This window comes from Petaurus breviceps, unplaced genomic scaffold (genome assembly GCF_028583685.1).
Source record: "Petaurus breviceps papuanus isolate PSGF00001 unplaced genomic scaffold, PetGlider_PUasm1.0 90977, whole genome shotgun sequence".
Lineage (NCBI taxonomy): Eukaryota > Metazoa > Chordata > Mammalia > Diprotodontia > Petauridae > Petaurus > Petaurus breviceps.
This window is the reverse complement of record NW_027187391.1, coordinates 19,956,873-19,968,632: the sequence shown is the minus strand read 5'-3', so window position 1 is coordinate 19,968,632 and position 11,760 is coordinate 19,956,873. Positions and strand designations below refer to the sequence as shown.

Below are 11,760 nucleotides of genomic sequence, written 5' to 3'. Positions count from 1 at the left end.
ACAGCCTGACTGAGGAAAATAACACCTTAAAAAATAGACTAACTCAATGGCAAAAGAGGCTCAAAAAGGCAATGAGGAGAAGAATGCCTTAAAAAGCTGAATTTGTCAGATGGAAAAAGAATCTCAAAAGCTCACTGAGGAGAATCATTGCTTCAGAATTAGATTGGAGCAAATGGAAGCTAATGACTTTATGAGAAATCAAGATGCTGTTAAACAGATCCAAACAAATGAAAGAATAGAAGGCAATGTGAAATATCTCATGGGAAAAACCACTCACCTGGAAAGTAGACCCAGAAGAGAGAATTAAAAATCATTGGACTACCTGAAAGCCATGATCAAATAAGAACCTAGAAATCATTCTCCAGGAAGTTCTCAAAGAAAACTGCCTTGATGTTTTAGAACCAGAGGGCAAAATAGAGGTTGAAAGAATCCACTGATCACCTCCTAAAAAAGGTCCCAAAAAGAAAACTCCTAGGAATATTATAGCCAGGTTCCGGAATTCCCAGATTAAGGAGAGAATATTACAAGCAGTCAGGAAGAAACAATTTGAATATTGTGGAAACGCAATCAGGATAATCCAGGATCTGGCAGCTTCTACACTAAGGGATCTAAGGGCTTGGAATATGATATTCCAGAGGTCAAAGGAGCTGGGATTAAAACCAAGAATCACCTACCCAGCAAAACTGAGTATCATATTTCAGGGGAAAATATGGTCATTCAGTGAAATAGAGGACTTTCAAGCATTCTTGCAGAAAAAAAAAAACAGAGTTGAATAGAAAATTTGACATTCAGATACAAGAAGCAAGAGAAGCATGAGAAGGTAAGCAGGGAAAAGAAATCATAAGGAACTTATCAAAGTTGAACTATTAACATTCCTACATGGAAAAACAATAATTGTAACTTATGAAACTTTTCTAAGTATGAAAATAGTTGAAGGGAATACACACACACATACATATATATACACATACATATGTATGAGGGTATATGGGCATATGAATACATATGTGAATGTGTGTATATATGTTTACAGGTATACATAGCTAGAGGGCACAGGACCAATTTAATAGGAAGGGATGATACTTAAAAGGTGAAATTAAGAGGTGAGAGGGGAATATGATGAGAGGAGATAGGGAGAGACAGAATGGGGTAAACTATCTCATATAGAAGAGGCAAGGGAATATGGTTACAATGGAGGGGAAGAATAGGAAGGCAAAAGGGAATGGGTCAACCTTATTCTCATTGAATTTGGCTTGGGGAGGGAATGAAATACACACTAAATAGCATATCTCACCCTACAGGAGAGTAGGGGGGAAGGGGATGAGAGGGGGGATGATGGAATGGAGAGCAGACTGGGGGGGAGGGAAGTTGGAAGCACCCACTTTTGAAAGGGGATGGGATCAAAGTAGAGAATAGAACAAGTGGGAGGTGGGAAAAGAGGGAGGGAAATATAGTCAGTCTTATACAATATATCTACTATGTTATTGTTTTGCATTAGCTACACATGTGCAACCTATACTGAACTGCTTATCTTCCCAGTAAGGGTGGGTGACAAGGGAGGAAGGGAATGAATCTGGAATTCAAAGTTTTAAAAGCAAATGTTTAAATATATATATATATATATATATATATATATATATATATATATACTATTATTAATACTATTTTATATGTAATTGGGAAATAAGATATACAGGCACTGGGGCATAGAGATCCACCATGCCCTACTGGAAAAGTCAAAAGGGGTATGGGAAAAAATATGGGAGAGAGCAGAGTGGAGGAGGGGATATCCTATGGGACTGCTATTTTGGGGTGGTGGGTAGGGAAAAAATGGGGAGAAAATTTGCAACTCAAAATCTGGTGGAAATGAATGATGTAAATCAGAAGTTAATAAAGCATTTGAAAAATGGAAAAAAAATTTCTCTCTCAGGAGATAGATAATATGCTTCATCATAGGTCCTCTAGATACATGGGTGATTATTTCCTTGATAATAGTTCTTAAATCTTTCAAAGTTGTTTTTATTTATGATATTGTTGTCTTTGTGTCAGTGTTTTTCTTGTTTTGCTTATTTCACTCTGCATCAGTTCATATTACCTATGATTCTCTGAAATCATCTCTTTTGCAATTTCTGAAAATGTAATGATATTGGGGCAGCTAGGTGGCACAGTGAATAGAGCACCAGCCCTGGAATCAGGAGGACCAGAGTTCATACCTGGCCTCAGACACTTAACACAAAAACCTAGCCGTGTGACCTTGAGCAAGTCACTTAACCCCAATTGCCCCTCCAAAAAAAGCAAAAAAAAATGTAATGATATTCTATTTAATTCATATGCCACAATTTATTCAGTACTTCCCAGTTGACAGACATCACTTTAGATTCTAGTTCTTTTCTTCTTTTTTTTTTTGAACCTCCCTCCACCTCAGGAATCAGAAAGCTTGTTTTGCTTGTGACCTCCCTTCCCCAGTATTATCTTTCCTCAACACTATTCATCATATCCTTGCTTGCTTCCTATGTGAATTGAATATATTTCTTTTTTAACTCCAAAATTAAATTTTAATTCCAACAAGGATGCATTTTTCAAAAGGGCCATACCTGGCTAGAAATTCCATACAAATGAACAGATAGATTCTACCTTGACAAAACAAAAAACAAGAAAATATTATATAATACAGAATTGACATTCAGTTGGTTCAATCAAGATAAGGTATCCCTTGAACAAAAACTTTATTTTCAATATTACGAGTGTTTCAGTCAGTCCAGTAGATGCCAGAAACTGTAGTAATGTTTGGTGGTAGTGGGTGGCTCTTTTGACTGTTCCAGAAAGGATGCCTGATATCACCTTCATTGTGTGAGGCTATGTAGCAGCAAGCACCCCAAGCGCGTCCTCAGGGTTTGCTGCCCATACAGGTTCTTGGATCTGCTTTGTTAAAGGAAAGCAACTCAAAATGGGTTAACAAGCTTACTTTAATCAGTCAGACATATATCGTTTACCTTGTTCAGGGGGAAAAGGTCAGCACCCCAAACTTCAAAATATACAGACAGAATTATCAAGACACTAACAGATCAAGTAGACAGCTTTCCAAACTGTCCAACCATTACATCCATACCCAGTCAACATCTGGGTTTCCACATCTGGGTTTTTCAAAGCCGGGGAACTCTCAACAACGGCTTCCCAGAATTCAGATCAAATCACAGAGCACTTCTCAAAGTGAGTCCCAAAACAAAGCTACACATCAGGGCTTATATAGCCTTCTCCTGGCTCAGAGAATGTAACAACCTTATTGACTCACTGGCCAATCAAGAAGTATCTACTGAAAAACAAGCCTCCCTCCCCAGGCTTCAGGTACATTTTAGCCTAGGGGCAGGGAAGATCTTCCAAATTTGCATTCCCATTACAGGCTACTGCCAGCTCTTCAATGTTTCTACTAACCATTCCATTGCCTCATCATGGCCAGTGCCTTTAGTTGCAGATGTCTTGAAAATCTGCCATTTTCGGTCTTTCAAGGCAGGAAGCCCGAGTGAATTTGCCATCTCTGTAGGGGTCATGGCCTGTTCCATGTCCTGTTTGTTTGCAAACACCACTAAAATCGCTTTCCTTAGCTCTTCTTCCTCTAACATGGCAACTAACTCTGATTTGGAAACTCCAATGCGGTCTCGATCACAGCTGTCTACAACATAAATGACTGCATCTGTGTTTGAATAATAACATCTCCAGTATGGTCTCATACTTGTCTGTCCTCCTAAATCCCAGACTGGAAATGTAAGGTTTTTGTATGTTACCGTCTCAACATTGAAACCAATGGTGGGAATAGTAGTAACAACTTCTCCAACTTGTAATCTGTACAAAATTGTTGTTTTTCCAGCTCCATCTAATCCCAAAATTAAAATTCTCATCTCCCGAGTTCCAAACAGACTGGAAAAAATAGTTGAGAAAAAGCCACCCATGGTTGCGCCGGCGCCCCAGAGTCCTACAAAGTCTCGGGCCTTAGCGCCGCTGCAGCCGACCCCAGCCCCGGCCCCAGCAAAGTGGCCTTTGCGGCAGCGACTTCCACGTCAGACTCCCGGCAGAAGCGGGGTCGGGGAGAAAGCGAATTGAATATATTTCTATAGCAAACTATGTATGTATGTGTTCAACTTTCCTTTCAGTTTCTGAGAAGGGTGACTCAATCGAAACCTATTCCCTTTATTCTTTCTACCATGTTTATGTTTTTCTTTTAACTTGTTCCAATTATGAGAAATAACAAGTTCCATCTCTTTCTCCCTCCTTTCTACACCAGTGGATTCCTTTTACTCTCCCTACTCTTTTGTCTCTTAAAACTCTCAAAACAGATAAAATCCAATTCTAGATCCTCCATTTAAATTTTTTTTACTATATTCATTACATATATTCTTGTTATATTCCATTGATACCCTTTGAAGACACTAAGGTTTTGATGAGATGGTTGTTTCTTACCCTTGGTGGAATGTTAGCAATATATCATCAAATAGCCTCTTAGAACTGCTCAAATAATGTGCCTTTGCAGATATCTCTTGAGTCCTGTGTTTGCATTTGAAGTTCCCATTTAGCTTTGGTCTTTTCATCAGATATATTTGAAAGTCCTCTCTCCCATTAAAAGCCTCTTTCCCCCCATGTATGATTACATTCAACTTTGATAAGTTATTTTGTGTTTGACTTTTGGAATATTGTACCACAAAATTTTCACTGGTTTGTAGTGGAAGCTCAAGTGAGATAATATTTCAAAGAGAAAATGTAAAATATCTATAAAACACTTAGAATAGTGTATGACACAGAGCAGCCCCTTAATAAATAACTCCTCCCAATCCTTCCCACCTTTCCCTATAGGCTGATATTTTTTATATTATCTAGACAAGATTCTTGGTACTTAAATGGTTTCTTTCTATATGTTTGCAATATTTTTTCTTTGATGTGGAAGTTTTAGATTTTGGCTTCCATATTCTTAGGACATTTTCTTTTGGAGTTTCTTTCAGGGGATGGTCAGCATATTATTTTATCTTCTCTCTACCTTCTGCTCCTAATAGAGCTAGAGGGTTTCTATTTATAATTTCTTGAAATAGTGGTCAGGTTTTTTTAAATCATAGTTTTCATGGAGTGTAATAGGTATTAAATTATCTTGACCTATTTTCCAGGTAAGAGCTATTGTTTATATCAGATATCTTATATCTTCTATTTTTCAATCTTTTATTCTGTTCTATTTTAACTTGTGATCTTATGAAGCCATTGGTTTCTATTTGTTCTATTCCATTTTTTTAGGACACATTACTTCTTTAAGTCTCAGCTCTTTCTCTTCTTAGCTGTTTAATCTTCTTCCAATAATTTCCTCTAAAGCTTTTATTTTGCTTTTTACCTCTTGTTTCATTTTTTTTCTAGGTATTCATGTAGTCCTTGGGGAAAATCATTTTTTCCTTTGAGTCTCTACTTGTACCTGTTATGTAGTTATTCCCTCCTTTTGGGGGAGATTGAGATTTCCAGTGAATTTTTATACTAGTCTATATTTTCTCTTATTTTCTCATCTCTCTATTTTTAGTTCCAAAATTGGGGATTTGTTCCAGAGATAGACACAACCCATGGATAACTTTTGGGTGGTATAATCCATTCTGCTTGCTCTCACCATTCATCCTTTGGTTCCTGTGGCGACCTCAATGTCCCGGCATTATACTCCTTAGATATTTGAAGTTCAGAGAGTTTAATTTTTAAGGCCCTCTATGGCATCTCCGGACAGAATGCTAGAGACATAAGAGCCTTGGGTATCTGTGCTATTCTCAGTGTGAGTGCTTCAGGACTCTGATTGATACTGCTCCTACATGGCGTACAGACCACATATCTCTGGTCGTTATCTAGGCAGCTAGGTGGTGCAGCACTAGACCACTGGATCTGCAGTCAGGAAGACATAGGTTCCAATCTAATCTGTATTTACTAGTTGTGTGACCTTGGGCAAGTACTTAATATCTGTTTGCCTCAGTTTTCTCAACTGTAAAATAGGGACAAAAATTGCACCTACCTCTCAGGATTATTGTGAAGATCAAACAACATAATGTTTGTAAAGCCCTTAGCTTTAGACCCAGTGATCATGGTCATTTTACCTCTTTTAAGAGTCAAACTCACAGTCTTTTTCAACCAGCACAGAAGAGTCTGATAGGTTAGGTATAGTGTTTTTATTCTCCTTTCCCCCCCCCCCCCAACAGGAATTTTCCTAGACTCTCTTCATATTGGGTTAGAGGGTGGATAAGATGCTGCACCTGGAGTCAGGATAAACCTGAGTTCAATTAACCTCTCAGCTTCAGTCTGTAAACTGTTGATAATAGCAACTAACAAACAGTAAATTAAATAATATGTGTTTGGTGCTTTTTAAACCTTAGCGTTTTACAAAGTGTTATTTTCATTATTGTTGCTATTAATGCTTTTATCAGTAGTAGCAACAGCATTATCTTCATCATTATTCATATTATATATGGTATGGATAAGTAAATCCATTTCAACTCCTTTCAGTCTTGGCAGCTAGTGTCAGTGCCATGCAGATTACCCTAATGCTTCACCCAGGAGCACTGGAAGGATGTGGTGGAATTTGCAATCTTTGCTCTCTATCACTGTAGTGATCCCCAAACTGCTTTCCTCTGGATGCTCATACTACCTGGCTTACAGGATTGTTTCAATGAGAATACTTTGTTATACTTAAAAGAACATACATATATAACTCATTATCAGGATCTATTCCAAGTTTAGGAAGTGGATCGATATGAGTGGAGGGGAGAAAGTAGATCTCATTTAAACTATTCTAATTCCTTTTATCCCCTTTTTCTACTTAGCTCAAGCATTGATGTCAAATGCCAAGACTTTTATACAGTGAATATTTAAACAAAAATCTACCAAATAAATGTCAAAATTATTGACAGTTAAACTGGATTCTGACTTTAACATCCTAGGACATAGATTTGAATTTTTGGTTCCATTTTAGAGTAATTTGTTTTTATTTTTTACACTACATGATAAATTTCAAAGGTTAAAAAAAAACAAAGTCTAAGAAATGTAGGAGCTTTTACCTTAATTACTCAGTTCATAGATCAGGGTAATTATATTTCCTTAGATTCCATGTTAATCTTAAAAAGTAATTACTGCTACTGCCAGCTGTTAAAATATTGGACTAATTATACTCAGGATATGGAAAATAAGATTTTGACCTTTTCTTTGTTTTACTGAGTTTAAACTCTTCAATTACTTTAGGGGAAATAAACATGGTTCAGGGAGAATGATGGTTACAATGCCAGACAGGTTGACACGAAATGTAGTTTGGATATTTCATTTTATTGTTAGAATTTTTTTCTAAGAACTGAGGAAATAATCTGAATAGTCCTGAAAAACTGACAATGAATAATTACAGTATTGGGCAAATAATATTTTTTAAAAAGAGATTTCAGTGAATTTATTTTGGGTGGAAATCCAGTAAAACCTTTACCTAGTAATAGATCTTTTCCTTCAAACTGCCAACTAGTAAAAAACTGTTACACAATAATCAATCAATTAATGGACATTTGTTTAATATCTATTATGCTCTAGGAGCTGCAAAGGCAAAAATGAACTTGTTCTTGCCCTTCAGGGGCTTACATTTTGCTGGATAAAGAACATTATATCATAACTTTAAAGAACAATCCAACTACTTTATTTAACAAATGAGAAAACTGAGGCATAGAAAGTTTGAGTAACTTGTCCAGGGTCACACAACTAAGTGTCTGAGGCATGATTTGAATTCAAATCTTCTTTACTCCAAGTCTAGTCCATTCATCCATCCATCTATTCTTCCATTCATCTATCCATTATGTCATCAAGCTGACTCCCATAAGTATTTGGATGGGTGGATGGATGGATCAAATAAGCATTTATCAAATGCTTACTCTGTGCCAAGCATGGAGCTAAGAACTTTACAAATAGTATCTAATTTGAGGCATATATGTAAAATACATACCAAATTAATGAAAGGTAATTTGGGAGAGAAGCCCTAGAAGTCTGAGAGTTCAAGAATGTCCCATGTAGGAGATGGTGCTTAAGCTAAATTTTGAAGGAAACCAGGTATTCTCGCAGGTAGAAATGAGAAGGAAGCATATTCCTAGTATGAGGGATAGCCTGTGCAAAGATTTATAACATACACTTAATCAAATTGCACACTCCCTCACTCATGAAGTACTAATTCAAATAGGAGATGGTTAGTTTTAGCTGTGCAGAAAAGTCAAGATCAATAATTTCCAACTAAAATCTATGCCAAGCATGGAGTATATAATAGAAGTAGCAATAGAGTCAGGGATCTTAGATTCAGATTTGACTTTACTACTTTATACTGCTCTGAACTTAGACAGCTCACTTCACCTCGCTATGATTCATTTTTTCTTTGTAAAATGAAAGGGTTGAAGGGGTGGCCAGGTAGCACAGTGAGTAAGAGCACCAGCCCCAGAGTTGGGATGACCTGGGATCGAATCCAGGCTCAGACACTTAGCACCCACCCGGAAACACCTGGCTGTGTAACCTTGAGCAAGTTACTTAACCCCAATTGCTTAGGGGCCGCCAGGTGGCTCAGTGAGCCATCCCCAGAGTCGGGATGACATGGGATTGAATCTGGGCTCAGATACTTAGCACCATATCCAAAAATAACTGGCTGTGTAACCTTGAGCAAATTACTTAACCCCAATTGCTTAAAAAAAATTTTAAAAATGAAGGGGTTGAAGTAGATGATTTTCAAAATACCTTTCAATTCTAATGGCTAGGATTATATTTTCTGGTGGAATTTCCTATAAATCATCCAAGTAGACAACAATAGGAAGAAAATATTAACAATATATTTTTCAGGATGCCACCCAAACCAGAAAGAGAAGCTATTTCCCACACTTTCCCTTACCTATCACAAATACTTCCTTCTCTATCCCCTCCTGGCTGGGGCAGTGTCTCATCTTCAAAATAAACTCTACTTGTTGCTGCCCACATCTTGTGTATGAGGGGCAATATGAATACTAGACAAGATAGAAAGAGCAAGTAGAATAAGTTGGAGGTTTTTAGGGAGGGATAAGGAGTAGTATAGATCTATGGTTTCATCCTTTCATGGAAACTCATTCCAATAAATTGGCAGCTCATGTGCATTTTACATAGTGAAATGACTTGCTCATGGTTGAATAACTATTACCAGTCAGAGATGGAGCATGAAACTAGGTGCTCTTGACTCAATGACTAATCTGTTCTCTACCACACCATTCTGTCTCTCAAAATAAATTTTAATTTTTACTATGAACTTAACAAGTACCAAAGAAAATGGGCATTCCTCCATATACATTGTAGGACAGAGGGAGAAGATTGTACATGAAACTATGAACCTCTATTAGGTAGAGCTTGTTTCTTCTTTAGTTCAGCATGTAGATTCCTTCTTTATATAAATTTTTTATTTATGTCTTCTATTTCTTATATCATCATAGTTACCTCTAGTATCCTTTCCCCTTCCCCTCTCGGAGAGCCTTCACATTTGACAAATATTATTTCTTAAAGAAGAAAAAAATCAGCACAAACAATTGGTACATTGAAAATGTTAAAAAGTGGGGGAAGCAATGTGTAATAGCTGTGGCTTCCCCCTTCTATGAAGGCATAGGTTGGGAATGTCTTCTCATATCTCTTCATTTGAATGATATTGATATTTATTATTTTGTTACATTCATTTTTTATTTTTTGGTGTGTAGTTCTTTCTATTCACATTGTTGTAGTTACTGTGTACATTGTTTTCTTGGCTTTGCTTGCTTCACTCTGCATCAGCTCACATACATTTTTCCATGCTTCTCTGTATTCATTGTATACATCATTTTTTACAGTATAGTAACATTCCATTAAATTCATGTACCACAATTTACTCATCCATTCCCTATTTTTTTTTTGGAGGGCAACTGGGATTAAGTGACTTGCCCAAGGTCACACGGCTAGTTTTGTGTTGTGTCTGAGGTCGGATTTGAACTCAGGTCCTCCTGACTCTAGGGCTGATGCTCTATTTACTGCACCACCTAGCCACCCCAAATAAAGTAAGCACTTTTCCTTCCTTTTTTTTCAGGGCAATTGGGGTTAAGTGACTTGCCCAAAGTCACATGGTTAGTAAGTTAGTCAAGTGTCTGAGGCTGGATTTGAACTCAGGTCTTGCTAACTTCAGGGCCAGTGCTCTATTCACTGCACCACCTAGCCGCCCCAGCCATTCCCTATTGACACATTACTACTTTGTTTCCAATTCTTTGCTATTGCAAAAAAAAAGTGCTGCTATAAATATTTTGGTGTATATGGGGACTTTCTTTTTATTGATAGTTGTAATTCTTTCTAGATCATAAGAGACTCTTAACTTTCTCTTATAAATAGGAAAGCCCAGGAAAAGCTTTGGATGCTCTGAGTATCTGAGTACTCTGCTGTAATGCGAATGTAAATTTTAAAGATCTTCCCTGCCCCTAGGCTAAAGTGCACCAGAAGCCTGGGGAGGGAGGCTTGTTTTTCAGTAGATACTTTTTGATTGGCCAGTGGGTCAATAAGGTTGTTACATTCTCTGAGCCAGGAGAAGGCTATATAAGCCCTGATGTGTAGCTTTGTTTTGGGACTCACTTTGAGAAGTGTTCTGTAATTTGATCTGAATTCTGGGAAGCCGTTGTTGAGAGTCCCCCGGCTTTGAAAAACCCAGAATGTGGAAACCCAGATGTTGACTGGGTATGGATGTAATGGTTGGACAATTTGGAAATCTGTCTACTTGATGTTTCTGTCTTGATAATTATGCCTGTATACTTTGAGGTTCAGGGTGCTGACCTTTTCACCTGAACAAGGTAAACGATATATGTCTGACTGATTAAAGTAAGCTTGTTAACCCATTTTGAGTTGCTTTCCTTTAACAAAGCAGATCTAAGAACCTGTGGTAGCTGCAAACCCTGAGGACGCTTGGGGTGCTTGCTGCTACAAAATGGCGCTGTGAGCAGGATCTGCAGAGTAAAAGGAAAGTATGGGGACTGGGATAATTGTTTGTTTCCCAGTTGTGGTAGCTGTGACTCTGTGGAGCCATGGACCAGGAGAGAAGAGTGGCCTGCATGCAGACTTCGCTGAGCTGAGAGCGGGAATGGTGAGCTGCCTGCATCGGGACCTGGGCAGAAGCCAGGAGCGGCTGCCGCCAGCGGGAGGAGAAGGAGCCCAGGAGTTCGGAATTCAGCCACAGGAAAAGATAAGAACTGAGCAGCAAAGCAGGGGCACTGAGTGTGTTTCCTGGCTGCATCCCACAGTTTGGGACCCAGGGGGAGGATGGACTTGTGACTATGGTGGGTGGGATGAAGTGCCTTGGATCCCCAGGGACCCCACCTTGTTGGTTTTGTTGCCCAGCCCCCTCTCTGTGCTTGGAAGCTGGGGCTGGAGCTGTGTGAGGGGAAGGACACTCCCCTCCCCCCAGAACTTTATTTGAACTCTTGTTCTGAATTGAAGGGATAATGCTATGTACTTTGTGTTTGTTTAAGGCCCAGTGGCCACTTTGGTAACTTTAGTTCTGTACCTTGAAAATGTAACCTAAGAATGTACTTTGTGTTTGTTTAAGGGCCAGTGGCCACTTTGGTAACTTTAGTTCTGTACTTTGAAAATGTGACCTAAGAAATGTTCAGAGCTAATTCAAAAGTAAATTGTCTATGCTATGGGCATGAAAGATCTTGGGGCCGAATGTAATGCGAATGTAAATTTTAAAGATCTTCCCTGCCCCTAGGCTAA

At 38.3% G+C, this 11,760-nt stretch overlaps 1 pseudogene; it reads right to left on the bottom strand.

Moving 5' to 3' along the window:
* Positions 1–3,401: 3,401 nt before the first annotated feature.
* On the bottom strand, positions 3,402–3,961 carry LOC138153098 (ADP-ribosylation factor-like protein 1 pseudogene; annotated as a pseudogene).
* Between the last annotated feature and the right edge of the window lie 7,799 nt (positions 3,962–11,760).